Raw genomic sequence first — 12,515 nt, 5'->3', positions numbered from 1 at the left:
ACTTCAAGGAGTTCACTTTCATCCCAAGGCCATTAAATATCTTTGAAATTCTAATTGTATTCATAAAGGGCTTTCTAACCCTAATGAGGCATTGAAGCACTTTTTGGTGAGTAGCCCAATACTCTGGAACCCAAAAGGGATTAGTGGTAGATGAGTATAGGGAAATATAAATTATTAATTTGAGCAGTGGACATGTTTATTTGATTGAATAGGATAACTGAGGGATTGAGGAAGGAGGAGGAAGGAGTCTAGAAAGTCTTACTTTGGGAGATCATAGTGGTAGGATGAGGTTCGGGATGAGTCAAAGGAAAGATAGAGGAGGGATTTGTCTCGAAAGTGATTAGGGAGATCATAATAGTAAAATGAGGTTTGGGATGAGTCAACGGAGGGATACACAAAGGAAAAACCTCGAAAAGGGTTATTTGGGAGATCATAGTAGTAAAATGAGGGTTGGGGAGAGCCATGGTGGGATAGAGAAGATTCTAGAAAGGGTTATTTGAGAAATCATAGTTGTAGAGTGAGGTTTAGGATGAATCAGAGAGTGGATGTAGAGGATATATTGAGAGAGGTATAGGATGAGACGCAGAGTGGTGCATTGGAGAAAGTTGAACGTTTTTGGGTCCTTTAATTATTTTTTTGTTTTTTTCTTCAACAGTAGGAGTAAAGTAATACAAATATAAATACATAACTAAATAGAAAGGGTATACTGTGTCCTTTATTTGCCACATGAAATGTATTGTCTGGAATTGTTTTTAAAATGCGTACTTATGAATTGTACTTTTATGATTGTAAGTTTTACAATCGAATAAAGATTTTTGAACTGAACTGAGAAAGGGTATACAGTGATGTAATTTGTGAGGTCATAAGCAGTGTTAGCTCAGGTAACTTTAACTGCTGAATTTCACTGGTTTTGTACGATGAAATCTGAGCCTAACTATAGTGTCCCTGTAGCCTTTGGTTTTTTTGAGTGACTTTCTAAGGTATTTTATTCTATTTCATATCTATAACATCCCTGTAACATTTGTTTTTTCAATGTTCAATATATATATGTGGGTGTGTGTGTGTGTGTGTGTGTGTGAAATATGTATATATTTTCAAACAAAAAGTAGTTTATATATTTATATATTTGTACAAAGAAGTGCACATTTCTAAATGGATACATATAATCAAATTAAAAATGTTTCCATACACAGGGATTTGCTGGCCATTTGTGTTTGAGTATGGTAGTTATGTAGGAAAGAGCCAACACTTGAGTAGTCAGTCTTCTGAATGTAAGATAGTTTTCCTTGGATCTTATGTTCGGTGTAATGAGTTGCATAGTTTGGCAACTTAAACAGAAAAAGGTGTACCACCTATGTTTTTAGGTTGAGCCTGGGCACGCATGCGCTGCTCTGCGAGGCATGCTGAATTCAGGTATTGGCTTGAAGCTCTACCCATTTTCCGTCCATCTTTTCAATTGTCTCCTGTTACTGTTGTTTCTAAATGGTTGCTTTTGATTTATGAATAGGCTTAGTAGTCCCTCCTTATTACCACCTTGTCCGCATTTGTAACCTCCCATAAGGACTGGACTTTTTAAATGTGTTGTTACAGTGTCTGTATTATTTACAGTCAGCGACCACTATTTTCTTTAATGAATTTCCCTATTGCATGCATGAAGTGCTGTCCTGCAGGGGTGCCTACTTAGCCTCTGGGCATCGGGCTATGGTTTCAGCATGCGCCCGCTTTAACATTTTTATTGGGTCTACTTGACAAATAAATGCTATTTTTTGTAAAAGGACCCCATTACTGCACTTTCACTTTAATGGCGAGATCGCAGCTGTCTTTAGACGAGCTGTGTCTAAATAAAGGGGCATTGCCGCCATTAAAGGGAAAGCACAGCATGGGTGCTTTTAACAAAAAAAATGTGTTTGTCATTTTGACAAACAAATGCTTTTTTGTAAAAGCATCCCATATTAAAGTGAAAGTGCAGCATTGGGTGCTTTTACAAGCAATTGCAATGCCCTTTATTTATTTGTTGCTTTTTAAAATATAAATAAAAGGCATTGTCATTTACAATGCCAATAGCTTAAACTCTCACAAATACTAGACCTATGGCATTGCAAATGCTTGTTTCTCTTGTGTGCTGGAGTTTTGAGGTGAGGTGCCAATCTGGAGCTGATGTTTCTTTGTTCAATGTATTTGGTGATGTTATTCCTGATGAAAAGCAGTCCTGTGCCATGTATTGCTTTGTGGGTGATACAGAGCGACTTCAAGGTGGATCTTCTGACAACTGGTAACAAATGTTGGGCTCTCATGGAAGGGGAGACATGGGTTTGTGATTTTACATGCATCAGTATCCCGCAAGAAGAGTTCTGAATTTGTAGTAATCTTTTCATAGTTGATAAGGATGATCCATGGTAGAGGCCATTGGCGTAATCATGTTTAAACATTTCAAGAGAGATAGTAGATTGGACCTTGTGTGGAAATCCTAGGTGAGGGAAGATGCATCTCAGAGTTTTCATAGTATTGAAGCTTGATCTTGCTTATTTGTCCACTTGGGCTTTCATTGATAACTTTGAGTCCATGTAATTATGAGATTTCTTACATCCTTGGATACTTTAGGAGGTGATCCCAGATCATAAGGCCAGGAGCATTTAGTTTGAGATGGCTCCATGTCATCCACTGATCAACGGCTGTGAAGCAACTGAAGATGCTTGAGTTTCCAATGTCTTTGGGGCTTTCCAGTTGAAGATGTATTTGTGTGCCATCTGCATACTTATAGCATGTGAGCTTAAATTAATTGATTATTGCCAGTAATAATAACTTCATGTAGATGCCGAAAAACATGAGTAAGATGACATAGCCTTGAGGGACTCCTGCTTTTGTGAAGTATGGTTTGGATGAGAAAGGGGGAGTATTGATGATATTTGTTCTGTTTTGAAGGGGAAATGTGATTGAGTCGAGAGCAGTCCTCTCTATACCATCTTTGTAACTTCTTTGGATTAGAGTGTCATGGTTAATTGTGTCAAAGGCAGCGGCGAGGTCCAGGAGAAGTAGTGCAGTGATCATGTTCTGGTCTACTGTATTTGTAAGGTCATTACAGGGCATGATGAGGGCAGATTCTGTGCCTTTTTTTTGCTTGGAAATTGAAAAGTATGCATGACATTTGGATGATTGCTGCTCTTTCTATCAGTTTGCCCTGGAAATGTCCATTTGTTATTGGTCTGCAGTTCTTGGGGTCATGCAGGTTCAGGTTTGTTTTCTGTAATAATGGGCATGTATATATGCCTTTATAAAGTCTTCTGAATTGATTTGTGTAGTTAAAGAATTATTGATGATTTTTCTTACTGGTGTGGCAGCAGAGGTATTTAAAAGAATGTTCTTGAAGATTTGTGGTGGGCAAGAGTCAGAAGGGTAGCCAACTGGCCTGTTTGCTTTGACAAGATCCATAAATTCACTTTTTGATAGTTGTTTGAAGGAATGCAGAGGCTGGGTTAGTCTACTCTTGGAGGGGCTAGTTGAATATTAGTTGTTCTTGTGATTTTCCTTTGTTTTAAATATGATTCCAACATGTCTGCTTTGGTTGTGTAGTAATTTGTCAGTGTCTCAGTAAATTTTTTAGTCAAGGGATGAGTTCCTTCTGTGAATTTAGGTTTACGAAATTCTGTGAGAATTTTACAAAAATGTTATTTGCGCATTTAGCATTTTGAATTGTTTAATTTTTTTTATTGCTGACTTGAATATTCTTTTGTGTTTGTGTACTTGAAATTTGCCTTGATTGCTATTTGTTTTAAGCCTGATGCGTTGCAGCTTTGCGATTTGTTATTTTCTTTTATCTTTTTTTGTTCTGTATTCCCCCAAGGTGCTTGATTTCTTTTGCACTGTTTTTTGGTTTTAGTGGTGTTAGAAATAGATAACAAAAGCTAGCTTGATCCACTCATAATGTTTTTGTATTACATTTATTGTGTCTACATCTGTGTTGGATTTAGTTGTGTTTCTAAGTATTCAGAATTGAGTTTGTTCCATGGACGATAGGTGGATGCACTTATGGCAGCCTTGGGTGTGTTTATTTGTGGTGTTTTGAGTAGGAAAGCTATCAAATGGCAGTCTGACCATGTGACTGGAATATTCCTTTGAAAGGTAACTAGTTCTGGATTTGCAAACATGACATTTAGGGTGTGTTCAACATGTTGTGTGTGGGTTCGTGGATGATCTGATGTAGGGTCAATGTGTCTAGGCCACAGATGACTCTTATTGGATGGGGCATATTGGGTTTGTCAAACCATATATTTAGGTCACCAAGAATGCATCGAATGGAGTGTAGAGTTATGCGGTTTAAAACTATGTCTAGCAATGTGTCTGGGAATGTTGTATTGCTAATTGGTGGTCTGTAAAGAAGGAGGAAGTTACCGTAGGAAGTTGGTGTAGAGTTGTATTTGGTGATGAGGGCCTCACAACCTTGTATGGAAATGTCATCAGCTTTGGTGAGATTTGTTGTTTCCTCGAATATAACTGCTAGTCCACATCCTCTTTTGCCTATATACGATTTTGCATGGCAGTTGGATAGCCTGGAGGAACTACTTCATGTAGCACTGGAGCCATGTCATCTCCCAACCATGATTCAGTTATGAAGAGTAGGTCAAGTTGTGTGTCAGTAAGTAGGCCGTAGATGTGATGCTTGTTTTTAGAGAGTGAGCAAGTATTTATTATGAGGCAGTCAAGAGACGGTTTTGGTGTGGTGTGACTTTGTTTTCTTGAAGAGTGAGCAGTATTCTTTGAATTTGTACCAGGTGTGTATTTGTGCTGGTATTAATTGTATGAGGATAGCAATAATGTTGTTTATCTATATTGCAATCCTCATCCAGAAGGCTTAGAAGGTATTTTGTTGGGTCTGTAGGTGGCGGAGATGGTGGTTGAGATTGAGTTGATGAGCTGCGATGTTATTGTAGAGTAGTCTTGCTATCTAATAGCCAAGAAGATAAACAGTTGTGAAACGTGACATGTTAATTTTTTTGCGTCTGTTTAAGTTAGAAGGTGTATGGGTTAGGGGCCGTGGTGAACCATGTGCGTCATGTTTTAAGGCTCTAAATTGTGAAATAGATGAGAGACGGTAGAATGAGAGTTGTTGTGTTGGAGTATTTGTGGTAGGTGTTGGTGAATATGACATATGAGAGCTAGGAAGGTTTAGGATCTGTATTATTTGTGTAGTCACAAGGGTGGGAGTGGGTGTATGTTTCTATTTTGTTGTGGAATGTAGTATGAAATTGTGTGTGAATGGGATTTTTGATGTGCTGGTGTGTGTGTTGGATTGTTTTGGGGAGTGGTGAGATGAGATATTGTTGTAGTGGATTTATGTGAAATATTTGTATGTACAGTACTGTTGGTGTTTGGAAGTTGAATGTTAAAGGGGTGGTGATGTCCATTGGGGAGGAGAGTATGTGGTGTGTTGGAGGGGATAGATAAGATTTCTTAGTTTTTGTGTTAGATTTGATAGCTGGAAGATGTAATATGTGTGGTGAAGTGGAGTGTAAGGGTTGTTCAGGTGGGTGTTTTTGGTAAAAAGAGGAGGTGGGTGTTGTTAGTGAATGATATGAGGGAGGGTTGAGTGTAGGTTTGGTGGTGAAGGAAAGGGGTGTGTTTGGAGTAAGTAGAGGGCAGAGCTGGTGTTTCGTATGAACAGGAAGCACGTATTTGCAAAGATTAAGGTTATGTATGATGTGGGTTTGTGTTGTAATGGTGATGTATGGATAGTGGTATAGAACAGAGTGGTGTGAGAGTGTAGGTGCCATTGTATGGCGGTTGGGGTAGAAGGTTGTATGGTTATGGTTTGAAGGAGTTTTGTAGTGATTGTTGAGCCATTGAAATGCAGATAGGATTTGTTTGTATTAAATGAATAGTGTGCATTTTCTGAGAGCGTATTATTATGCTTGAGGATGCTGATAGGTTAAGGTGGTGGCTGGTAAATGGTAAAAATGCAAAAAAGGGCAGAATTTCTGGCCCTAGGTCTGACCAAGCCCGTACAGGCCTAAACAGACCTCGATGCCCGGGCTGAGACGTCCTGAGCCCTAGAGTTAACTAGCCCTCCATTAGGTGACTTTGGCCAATGGGAAGCCTAGCCCTAACCATTAGAACCCTAGCCCTAGGAGAAATAGGAGACCTGGCCCTATCAACCAATCACAGCCCAAGCCCAGGAACCAGTCAAAACCCAAACCTTAAGCCCTAGGTCTTATAGAACCCCAGCCCGAGGAACCAATCAGAACCTGAGCCCTATCAACCAATGGGATATCAAGCCCTAAGTCCAATAAAAACCCCAGTCCTATGGACCAATAGGAACCTTAGCCCTATCAGCCAAGCAGATCTCAAACCCTATGTTCTAACTCAAATCCAAAACCAAGCCCTAGGAACCAATCAGAACCATAGCCCTCTCAGCCAATCAGCTCTCAAACTCTAAGCCCTAAGTCCAATAGAAACCCTAGCCCTAGGAGCCAGGTAGAGCACAGTTGCAACAATGAGTAAGAAACTTCTATAAGAGGCATGTGGCCTTAAGCTGGGTCTGGTGGCTCAGTCAACTAATGCATCCACTGCAGGGGCCTGTGTTTGACTTCATGGTCGCAAGTTCAAATCCAGGGGTGTCCCCTCAGCCTTTCATCCATCTGAGGTTGATTAAATGAGTACCATTGAGTTGGGTAACAACAAACATCAGTTATTCAGTGCAAGAGAGCCTGTTGGGATGAACCTGCGCTTTACAAATACACATGTTATGATATGTTAAACACAAAGTGGTGTGCAGGGGGTCAAGGAGGTGCTCCTGAAGTCAGAATCTCCATGGATACAGACAGGCTCAATCCATACTTTGTAGTTCATGTTCAACCCTGCAGGTTATGCCCAAATCTAAAGCCACTACAATACTGCTTTTCGCACACTTAAACAAATCATCTTTTCTAGCCAAACATTAGCGCTACATACAGTTTCTAAACACAATTTAAACCACAAAGCAGATGAAGCAGTCTTTTAGAAACACTCTGGTTAGAATTAGGTGTGCATTTTGTAGGTGTGGGTGGAAAACTCCGCTCAGTCGGCAGAGCTCGCTGAGTTTTGCTACTCCAGTGCGGCAAAAACTCTGTCATCCACCACAGAGCGGAGTCTACCGGTGCCGCTACCCACCTCGTAAGACTGTCTGTCATGCACATACACTCGGCGAGGTGAACGCACAGTAGGAAACACTGCTGGTGGAGCTTAAATCAAATCGTACAGCAAAACTGGACGTAATACCCACAGAGATAAAGGACAGACTTGCGTACGTAAGTGTCTCATTGTTTCAAGGGGCAAGTTGGCGCAAACAATGAAAGCCAGCAGGCTGTCAGTCAATCCAAGCTCGTGCTGTTCACAAGGCTCAATGTGTGGCAAATTCAAACTCCCAATACAGGTGAGCCACTTTCCTGGCACAGTGACCTTGCATGAGGCAAGCTCTTGAATTCAAGCACACTCTGGGCTGCCAGTCCTGTTGCTAACAGGGCTAGAATTCTGACACCGAAGGCAACACATGCAGATCACACCTTCCAGTGCACCCCGCCTGTTGTCGGTGCTGCACTCTCGCCGTTTCTCGCTGTATTCCACCCTCCTTGATCCTCTTGCTGAGTCCTGATTGGCTGGACTGCAAGTCCACTATTTAGTTACTGTTCTGCATGTCATTATATTCCAGTAGAGATGACTGCATCATCATGACAGTGGGAGTGCCACTTGGTCAAACACTGACTGCTCTGCTCTCTCTGGTTCTTAGTCCAGTGCCAAGAAGCAAATACTGCTAGGGTTGATAGGCACCACACCAAAGTGCACTCTAATGAGATAAGGAACGTCTCTAGATGCCATTTCCCTTATATGCTAATCTAGAGTTGCATGCAGTAACAAGTAGAAATGTGGGAGGTGGGGCCGGCCAAGAAGAGCGGTGGCACAGCCTGGTGATGTTGTGGCCACAGATTCTGTCCCTTCTCACCTGCAGATTTAATACTGACATCACTCCCTGCACCTGATGCTGCCCAGTTTTTGCTCTACCTCCCTCGCTTGCTCCCTGTGCCTCCAATAGCAAAACCCTCGCCAAAACCTGCATTGCATTTGGGGATGCAGTGCGCACAACAACATTTGTTTTATTTATTTATATGTTTTCTTACCTGTAAACCTCCGTAATCCATAGTTTACTACCCCCCACCCTGCCCCTCCCGCTCACCACGTCACCGCCCAGCAGGTACTCCCACTACCGATCGCGGCTGGGTTATAGATGCCATTAAAAGAGCCGCAAGTCTGGGATGGTGCAAACGTCCAGAAACACACCCCTGTAGAAAAAAAATCTATATGTAACGTAACAAAATTTTGGGATGGCAGGAGGAGAGTGGGAGACCCTTTTTCGCAAAATCACATGTAAAATGTATTCCCCAATTTCTCACATTTAAAAGCATCTCCCACCACATTATTGGAAATACCTTTAAAATCAAGTTAAATAAGATGCGATCCATTTCAAAGGTGACTATGCAAAGTAGAGTAAACACACAAGCAATACCATGCAAATAAAATAAATTACATCTTGCAATGTGTGCAGGCAGAGTTTTTAATCAGCTTTATTCTGGTGACTTCCAAACCCCACTGTCTGCTTAAAATGTTGATGTAGCTCTGAGAGACATTTCTGCTCTCTTGCTTGTACTTTTGCGATGCTCTAAAAGGAGACTCAGAATAGTTTCCAATGAGATTTTGATTGTAGGTAAAGAATATTCACATGAAAGAAATCTGAACAAATAGCTTTTTGTTCAGTCTGTAAGTGGTAGTTGCTTTGTGCTCACTCAGGTGCATTTGTTGCTCTGCACCAGCTGTTAAGAGGCACTATGACATGAAAACTCAACAGCAATAGGTCATTACAGGTTGCAGTGCAGAGTATCATGCATGGGATATCATACTATCCTAATATTTTAGCCAAAATATCGAGAACAAACATAACAATAGGTAAGAGCACATAGGCAGGTATATATTTACCATTCTTAACTCTACATGTACGTACTCTGTATATATATATATATATATATATATATATATATATATAAATATATATATATATATATATATATATATATATATATATAAATATAAATATATATATATATATATATATATACAGTACGTAAATGTAGAAATGTAGAGTTAAGAAGAGAAAATCTATACCTGCCTATGTGCTCTTACCTATTGTTATGTTTGTTCTCGATATTTTGGCTATATATATATATATATACCTTTATTTTTTCAATATATAGATATTTATTGAAAAAACAAAAGTTAAAGTAACATTATAGCAGTCTCATTATGTTTCGTATCAATGGATTTGCAGTGCCAAACCCTTTCCATTGGTAAAGGTGGTTTTGGCATAACTGGCTTAGAAATGCCACTTATAGAATAGGCAGTTCGGGCTGGACTGTTCCGATGAGGCACAGGGTCAGACTGATTTGCATATGGCCATGTCTGAACTGGGGTGGTGGAGTGAGCTAAAGAATGATGATGAATTAAACCCAGATCAGTTGACTGGGGGTGAGTGTTTGATTTGCTCAAACGCTCCGTCCATCATCCACTTTGGCATCACTTATAGAATATGGGCATTTCTGTGCTCCAAGAATCTCAGGCACCATGTTGTCTGTCTCCAGTGGACACCAGGGGTCAGGGGAGCACATCTGTGCAAGCCCCAATTGACAGCCATAGAGCTCTGCCCTTTGAGGGCCACATAGGATAGATTAAAGATAGAGGTTGTGGAACTTAGCCTCAAGGGTCAGATCATGGCCCCACTAAAGATTAAGATCTGCATTCTACAGCCCCATTATGGACAGGCCTACAATTTAGGGGAGACATCTGTGGTTCAAAGGGAAACCACCATGAACCTCAAAGCCACATGACAGTATAACAACGGGTGCCATCTTTCAGCAAAGGGTGACATACGCTTATGGGGACGTGTGACTGGAGAACCTACACTGCATGGTGTACATTGCCAGAGGAATTTGTTGTAAACATATAGGATAACTGATCTAATAGAGCCCCGCTTGGGCCAAGGACCTGCTGAAGTGTGCTCTCCAATGGACCGACTGGGGGCCTCCTGTTCTCTCAGAAATCTCAGGCACGTCAAAGATCTGCCCCGAGGGACCTACACCATCTACCTGTGACTCTGGAGAGCGGTGCCCTCTCAAGTGTCCGCCTCAGCTACTGAATCTCTACTGGTAGTGTGGTGCAAGCATGGAATTAAAACTTGTGTTTGGAGACCAGATTGTCTAATGTGGAGCCCAGAAATCTAAGACATGTGGTTCCTGTTCTACGGGGACCTCAACACCCATAAATGCCTAGTGGGTGGTGCGTGGATTCATTGGTTGCGGGACCCAACGTGGCCCGTTTTGTCGATGGTGCTGCATCTCTCTCATGCAACACGCCAACTGCATGCTCATTGCGTGCAGTGTTTGATTCACAGGGTGTGACCCTCTGAGAAGGGGTTGTTCAGGAGCAGTGCCTCATTCTAACTCATGTGGCTCTGCTGAACTTGTGCCAGTGTGTGTGACCAGACTGGTCTGGTGCAGCCTGTATCATTGGGCGCTGGACGTGGTGCATCCTTTCCATGGAGTTGGAGAATTGCATCTCTTCCCACTGTCTGACCAGAATTGCCTGGTGCTATCCATCTCAATGTGCACCGGTCATTGTGCCTCCTTTCCTGGGAAGCGTGGAATTTGCAATTCATCGTATTTGAAATCTGAATTCCTTGGTGCGAGTCATATCAATGGGCATCAATAGCTGTGCCTGGATTGCCTGGGCATGCCCCAGATCCTCCTGTACTGATCAGGGCACCACATCCTATTGGGAGTATCCCCTGTTTTACTCCCCATTCATCTTTTGTTCCCTTGTTGACCCTCACCGCAGCGGACCAACAGCCCTCTCGAAACCTAGCCCCTTCAGACGTCTTGGCACTTGGTAATAACGAGAGAGATTCCCTGAGTTGAAGAAATGCTACTGAGACAGTTCAGAAGCATATCAAGAGATTCTGTGACTCCTTTGTGTTTTGAGACCTGTGGGTGAACTTCCTGAGTGACTGCTAACCGTTCCCTTGTTTACATCTACCTCCTAACTAAAACTGTTACATATTTCCACCTGCTTCCCGAGGGCATAGACAGTGTGACTTCATACGCCTGCAGCTCGGTGTCCAAGAGGTGGGGTTGGGCATCTTCCATCTGGGGGTATAGGACAATTGGGGTGAACCAGAGGGTGGAGGGTGACTTGGGCAACAGAGTCTTTAGAGGGTGAACCATTGATTGATGGGTACAAGTGGCACTGCATTAGGGTGCTGAGTACATATGTTTGTGTAAGAGCATGCTGTATGGACTGGCTGATACTTGCCTCACCGAGTAATGTTGCAGAGTAAGTGTGTGTGTGAGTGATCGTGTGTGGACCACCTGTGATTCACGAAACTGGTCAGTGGTACCACATAATTCATTGATTTTGTTGCCAAAAGCACAATACCTTTTGATATTGGGAATTCCTGCGTGGCTTCGCCTCATGGTGCTGCTAAAAAGTGTTCAGTTTATGTGCCTGTGTTTAATTTTGATATTGTGCACCATATAAGGGTGCCCTGTCTCAATGGGGGGTAGATTAGGAATTGTCCAAATTGTGCATAATATTGATATCATAACAATATGAGTGGGCCGAGTACTGCCAGAAGTATTTCTGAATTTTTTTTATGCTCCCTTAGCTGCTGAGAGTCCTGAATAATACCTCCAGTTACCACCAGTAAGTCCCACACAGCGAGATTGTTAAGCGGTCTAGGGAGGCCACGCCCCCTTTCTCCACCACTCTGCAAACGTGTCACCTAATGCACTGCTGGCTGAGGAATGAAGTCCTCCTGCTACTTTCTGTAAATCCTACACAGCGGGATTCCTGAGAGCTGGTCAGAGGCACCACCCCCTTTTTCTCCACCATTCTGCAAACACCATTACTACTTTAAAAAAAACATAGAAATTCACTGAAAAACCAAAGGTTACAGATATTTAATGTTAGGAATTAACATTTAGAAATTCACTCAAAAAAACAAAGGTTACAGGGATGTAATGGTTAGGAATTAGCATTTAAAAATCCTTAGGAATTCACTGAAAATACTAAAGGTTACAGGGACGTTATAGTTAAGAAATTACATTTAAGAAAACTTGGAAATTCACTGTAGAAACCACGGGTTACAGGTACGGTATAGTTAGAGTCAGGTTGCACTCGTATAAAATCAGTAAAATTCAGCAGCTATAGTTATCAGAGCTAACTATAACTTGCGACCCCGCAATGCACTGGTTATGACCTGAAATATTATACCACTCATGACATGGTCAGTGACATCACTGATGACATCTCGAATGATATCCCTGATGAAATTACTGATTACATCATCCACAAAACCATTAATGCACCCCCTCACAGCCCCATAGAACGTTTCATACATTCATTCCCACACAACCATTCACAAACCTATTCACAGACCCATA

This window comes from Lissotriton helveticus, chromosome 10 (genome assembly GCF_964261635.1).
Source record: "Lissotriton helveticus chromosome 10, aLisHel1.1, whole genome shotgun sequence".
In the NCBI taxonomy this organism is placed as follows: Eukaryota; Metazoa; Chordata; class Amphibia; order Caudata; family Salamandridae; genus Lissotriton; species Lissotriton helveticus.
This window is presented reverse-complemented; position numbering follows the sequence as displayed.